The 6,992-nt window shown below is 34.0% G+C and overlaps 1 protein-coding gene across 2 annotated transcripts in view; it reads left to right on the forward strand.

Annotated features, from left to right (window-relative positions):
• The window catches only part of Ncam2 (neural cell adhesion molecule 2), a 409,274-nt gene that overhangs the window by 258,547 nt on the left and 143,735 nt on the right, over positions 1-6,992 (forward strand). The gene's annotated exons all lie outside the window — the stretch shown is intronic.

The following is a 6,992-nucleotide window of genomic DNA, read 5'->3' on the forward strand; positions in this document are numbered from 1 at the left end:
TTGTATAAATTAAATAATTAAAATCTGAGGTACCCACTGTTTCCTTTTCAGAAATGTTTCTGTGTGTAGGTTTCTGAACTCATGTAATAAAACCCTAACAAAAAGATGTCAGGACAGATATAGATACAACATTTTGATCTGCTATCACTACAATAAATTAAAGTTATGCAGAATCCAAATATTGGCATGTATTGTACTCCATAGTGTTTTGATATTGATAATTTTCATAAACTCTCACATTAACCTTTAACTATACATATAAAACAGAAATAATATAGAATCATAAGACGGAGGAAGGAGCAATAACATTCCAGGAATTGGAAATTCCAATAATCATTTTTAAATAACATTATATGTATTAAATATATACATACAAAGGTTGGTGTGAATATAATAAAATTCCTCAAAACACTTTAATTTAATAATGTGACAGTAAGAAAATGAGGAGTTATTTTGCCTACAATATACTTCCTTTCTATTACCTGACTACATTGTTCTCAAATCACATTGAGTTCATAAATTGATAGGGTGTCATAAATTGATAAAGCATCAGTTTTGTCCAATTCTCATTTAAAAGAATGGGTTTCTGAGACAAAATATGGAGCAGAGACTTAAGGAAGGATAATCCAGAGACTGTTCTACCTGGTAATCCTTTCCATATTCAGTCATCAAACTCAGACACTATTGTGGATGTCAGCAAGTGCTGGCTGTCAGGAACCTGATATAGCTGTCTCCTGAGAGGCTCTGACAGTACCCGACTAATACAGAAGTAGAGGCTCACAGTCATCCATTGGACTGAGCACAGGGTCCCCAACAAAGGAGCTAGAGAAAGGACCCAAGGAGCTGAAGGGCTTGCAGCCCCTTAGGAAGAACAACAATATGAACTAACTACTACTCTCAAAGCTCCCAGGAACTAAACCACCAACCAAATAGTACACGACTCATGGCTCCAACATCATATGTATAGCAGAGGATGGGCTAGTTGGTCATCAATGGGAGGAGAGGCCCTTGGTCTTAAGAATGTTCTGTGCCCCAGTATAGGGGAATTCCAGTGCCAGGAAGCAGGAGGGGGTAGGATGGTGAGCAGAGGGAGAGGGGAGGGAACAGTTTTTTTTTTTCCTTTCGGAAGGGAATCTGGAAAAGGAGATTTCATTTGAAATGTAAATAAAGAAAATATTTAATAAAAAAAATCCAAAAAAAGAAAAAAGAATGGGTTCCCATATGTCACTTTTTTTCAAGTGTTCTCTTAATGTCATTTTTATAACAGTGTACATCTCTTTAGAAAATAATTAATGATGTTCACTAGAATTATTTTATATATTGCCTTAAAATATGAAAAAGTAAAGTGTGAATGACTACCATCATTTTTTAGAAATGTTAAGAGTTTCCCTTAATATTTTCCCAGCTCAAAAAGTTAGGGGTTGCTATGACACCATTAGCAAATATTAGATGAATTGATGTTCACAAAATTAGTGAAAACATAATCAGATATCTAAAATGGTAAGGGGCTGTTTCATTTTAGCAAAATTCTATGACTGATTCAAGCAAGTACTTTCATACCATTACATTTCTTAGATGATTCTCCACAGGCCACAAACTCTGATTTCCTAATCCTTTCCTAGTTAAAAGTTCTTTCTCCTCTGTGTTAGCTCATACTTTTTATTTGACTTACTTTCCTATATTTACATGCTAAATATGAGATGTACATCATCTGTTATTTCATCAATAAAGTAGCATCAAGAAAACAAAATGTCTGACATTTGTTCTAACAGCAATGCCCCAATTCATTTCAAACTTGCCATCCTTCAGAAAGTTCTTCCATAGCACCTTTGGAAAGAAATGTCTTATTTTCTATTTAATAAGTGCTACCACTCTCAAAACAAATGTTTACAAACATAACTTACATTCAACAAAGCAGTTATAGAAATGGAATTGTAATGTGAATTTATAGAGTAGACAAATAAATTATTTGATTTCTATGATGACACTTCTCAACTGATTGCTGGCTGATTTTCTAGAAATCATATGACTTTACTGAAAGGGTTCCTTGTCTCTTCAACAAGAAAGCCACAAATCGAGTAAAGGAACTGAACTTTGAAGGAATACAGACCATTCTTTTTAAATCCATCCTTGACTCATATATGTGCTCAGCTTTGTCAATAATATTTGGATCATTTAATAAGAGTACTTCCATGATTACAATATTCATCATGATGCTTATTAACATCTTATTTTAGCATCAAAATGAAAAGTACACTGTAAGTCTCATGTCAATATTTTTTTGTACAGTTTATATCATTACTCTTATATCAAGTGAACTTTGATTATGAATAGTCTTCATAAAGTGTGGCACCAATGGTCTGATTGAATATTAAAATTTGCAGGTTGGATTGAAATTGTACAATTTTGTCATGGAAAGTGACATGACATTGAATTTTCTATGATAATCACTGGGAGATACTGTAACAGTTCAGAATCTATATTCTCAGCCTTGAAGTTAATTCAATATTTCTTGTTCACAGCTAAGGAATATTTAATATGAGCCATTTGAGTATGAATTCAGACAACGCCTGGGAAATAGACTTTAACTTCTTGGCACCTTATCAAGATGAAATTCAATAACTAATTCTTTCAATAATTAAAGTATTATTAACAGTGATATGTAAGACCTTGATTGAGATTTGCAAAATACAACACAAAATAATCATCCATAAGAAAAGCAACTAAGTCTTTGATGAAATTGCAAATCTATATGTTATAATGAATCAATTTACTTCATTCACTATGTGGTTTAAAATATACATTAATTTTCTCCAATAGCATGTAAATGTACTGATCTTTGAAAAGATTTTTTAACGATAAAAATCAAAGAACCACATTTCTTTTGTCTGTTTTACACTTGTGAAATTTATTAATAGAGGTAGAGTACTCCATGAATTGTTATTATATTGAATCTATTTTTACTAAACTCCAAAATTAGATAAATGCACACAAAAGTGGTCTTTGTAACAGAATTTTCAGCCTTCAGCTATAGGGAAAGCATCCACAAAATTTCTTGCTGTGAATGAGAACATAAAAGGAATTGTAACCTCTGTTGGAAGGCTCTTTCTTGAAGACATAAAGAATGGGTACTGTAGCAGTATATCAATAACATACATTATTGTAATATTGTAATATTGTAAAGCTCTTAAGCTACAAGCATGAAAACCTATGTCCATTTCAGAGACCATGTAAAAAGTGCCAAGTGAGATTTTTCATGTCAGTATATCCTCTGTAGTTATTATAACAATGCTAGACAGGCATAAGCAAGGTCATCCCTGTGGTTTCCTGGCCAGCTAGCCTCATCTAAAAGGTTAAGAGTCAGTTCTGGGCTAGTTAGAGACCCTAAAATAGCTTTTGTGTGCGTGCGTGCGTGCGTGCGTGCGTGCATGTATGTGTATGAGAGAGAGAGAGAGAAAGAGAGAGAGAGAGAGAAAGAGAGAGAAAGACAGAGTGAGACAGAGACAAAGACAGAGGCAGAGAGACAGAGAGACAGAGAGACAGAGGGACAGAGAGACAGAGACAGAGAGACAGACAGAGACAGAGACAGAGGGACAGAGAGACAGAGAGACAGAGAGACACAGAGAGGAACAGTTGCACATACACATATTTTACAAAAACACATATCAAAATTGTTTCTAATTTGTATAAAAGCTAGTAAGACATAACCTAATTTCTCAGTCTTAAATAACAGAGTTTAATAGTCTAAGATATGTAGGAAAATGAGTTTCTTCTCCATGTAATAAATATCAAAATCCATGAAGTGTGTAAATAATCTACTGTACTTGGTGACAATATCAACGTTTTAGCAATCATTGACCACATAGTATCTGATTTTTCAGTAGATTGTGTTTCATAGTCAAGAATCTGTTTATTATTGATACCTGTTGGCAAGGAGAAAATCATTCTTCTCCAATGTCACTGGGAATATTTTTTTTTCTCTCTGCATGCTCAGAAGCATATTATTTTGATTGTGTACTTATATTTATTTGTCCTTTTATTTTTATTAGATATTTTCTTTATTTACATGTAAATTTCTCAGGGCCGACCCCATAACCAGGAGTAGTTGCCCAACACAAAATGATATCTATGATTTTTTTAGTGGTGGACATTTTATTTTAGTTTAGTGTAGTTTACTTTAGTTTAGATATATTGTTCTATTGATGCTTTGCCAATTTGTTATGCTTTTTGTATGTGACTGTGTCTGTGTTTGTGTGTGTGTATGTGTGCGTGTGAGAGAGAGAGAAAGAGAGAGAGAGAGAGAGAGAGAGAACTTAAAAACATAAAATTGGGTGGGAAGTGGAGGAGAGTTCTCAGAGAAATTTGGAAAGGGAGGAAAATTTTGATCAAATTATGTTACTTTGAAAAAACATTTCAAAATAAACAGAGAAAGAAAAAAAGAGATGACTCGAAACTCTCATGACAGAAAGGCATTTTCTTTTGCTTACAATTTTGTAGTTCACAAATTAGTATATTTATAATTTACAATGCATGATTTATTTAGTTATCATTAGTATTATTGAAGAAATTTCTGTTAAAATATTTTATATATTAGTGTGTAAATCCTCATTATATTTATAATTTAATTTAAAAGTTTTATTTTGAATTTAAATATATTTTGAAGAAAAAATAAAGCCTGGAAATATATATATTTAATTACTTGATATCAATATTTAAATATATATAGCTTAAGTTAAAAGAGAAATACTGAAGTAGAATAAATTAAAGTGTTCTGAATTGCTTCCTACTCCCTAAGCAATCTAATTTCTTAGATTGTATAGCAATCCATATTAAAAAGAGTTATGATCATTTTAAAATACTGACTGAGCAATGTATGATATTATGCCTAAAGTGTTTATAAAGATACAATTAGTTAATACTTATTTAATTTTTCTTCTTAATTCTGTTATTATTATTTTGAATCTCTTTTTCCTCAAATCATACACCCTTATAGTTGTTCAAGACAACTTTAAGTCTTTTGAATATATAAGTATGAAAAAAGACCTTCACAGTAAGGGCTATAAAGAAGAAATGAGACATGTAAAATACTTCATGTTCAAACTAAGTATAGCTATTTTCTAGTACATTGGAAATTATGAAACCTTTTCAATATTACACATATTTTGTGCTGAACTGAATTCATACAATTAAAAATAATAAAGTTATTACTGTGTCAATGAGTGTAATCTTCCTTCAATGAATGCTGCGTAGAAGTGCATAGTCTTTGTTGCTGTTTGACACCAATTGTACACAAAGATATGATTCTGAGGATGTTTGTAGCCCTTAGTTTCTAACCCTTAAAATAGTTAGTTAGGATATATAATAGTGATATATATCCTGTATTCAGAATATATATCACGCTCCTCTTAAAGGGCATCTTTCATAGGCACAAAGTTTGGTCTGTCTTTCACCATCTTGAGTTTGACTTTAGTCTGCCCATGCACTGCACTGGAAGATGCATATGCAAAGGGGAATGAGACTGAAGACAGGTTCTGGCCACTCTGAAACTCTCCATGAGCTCATTTCTCTTCCAGGACAGGAAATCAGATCTTTGACAACATTATCTTCCTTTATTTTTTCCTCAAATACCTTTGCAGTCCTTTGATTTTTATCCATAGAATTCCGTTCATTTGCTACCATTAGGGCCATCCCGTTCCTCCATCACTTAGCAGTAAGTACCTAAACTAACTATGGAGGCTGGGGGGCAAAAACACACTATGCTAAACACAGCAAGGTTTCTTTATTTTAATATTTTTAATTTTTAAATATTTTTTAACTTTTAAAAACTATTTTATTTATTTACATTTCAAATGTTGCCCCCTCCCAGTACCTCCTCCAAAGAACCTTCACAACATCACCTGTCACCTTTATACCTCTGAGAGGCTGCTCCCCGTGACCCTCCAACTCACTCCCCACCCCATCAGACCTTTCCTTTTCCTGGGGCATCAAGTCTCTACAGTATTAGGAACATTCTCTCCCACTGAGGTCAGACGGGCACTCCTCCTGCTATGATTCTTGGAGAAGCAAGGTTTCTTAAGACTTTGTCCTTCAAAAAAAAAATGAGTCAGATTAAGATATTCTACCTGTGAGAGGAAGCAGGCTTCTCTTAAATACTCTCCTAGAAAAATGGGTTACTTGCCAGCTTCAATGTTAAATTAGTAATAAATCTCCAAGTAGTGCTCTCTCTCTGTCTCTCTCTGTCTCTGTCTCTGTCTCTGTCTCTGTCTCTGCCTCTCTCTCTCTCTGTCTCTCTCTCTGTCTCTGTCTCTGTCTCTGTCTCTGCCTCTCTCTCTGTCTCTGTCTCTGTCTCTGTCTCTGCCTCTCTCTCTGTCTCTGTCTCTGTCTCTGCCTCTCTCTCTCTGTCTCTCTCTCTGTCTCTGTCTCTCTGTCTCTCTCTGTCTCTCTCTGTCTATCTCTGTCTCTCTCTCTCTCTCTCTCTCTCTCTCTCTCTCTCTCTCTCTCTCTCTTTGCCTCTCAGGTTTGTATTCTATGTGAACATAGCAGTAAGCAACCCTGTGAGTATGAACAGGGACGAATAAGTTGTTCATTATTCTGTCTTGAGGATGTCTTAAGGATAGTTTTTTCTTTGTGTCATTTACCAAATCTCAGGATACAGATCATGTGATTATTTTATTCCTGCCTCACTTGTCTACTAATAAACTCCAGGCTTACCTTTGCTGGAAATTAAAGCCATCTTACACAAAGAAATGTTAGAAGGATAGAGTAGCTAACTATTGACAGTTAAAGACCATATTTATCAAACTCCAGGTAATTTGGTTTACCTCATCTTTTCTTTTTTACAGTCAAATGCCATTTCAGTCACCACTTTGAAAAGTTAAATTGTTTCAGTTAAGTTTTGATCTAAAAAACTATTTAAAAAATGTTACAATAGCCGGGCGGTGGTGGCGCACGCCTTTAATCCCAGCACTTGGGAGGCAGAGGCAGGCGGATTT

Source organism: Mastomys coucha, unplaced genomic scaffold (assembly GCF_008632895.1).
Source record: "Mastomys coucha isolate ucsf_1 unplaced genomic scaffold, UCSF_Mcou_1 pScaffold12, whole genome shotgun sequence".
Taxonomy (NCBI): domain Eukaryota; kingdom Metazoa; phylum Chordata; class Mammalia; order Rodentia; family Muridae; genus Mastomys; species Mastomys coucha.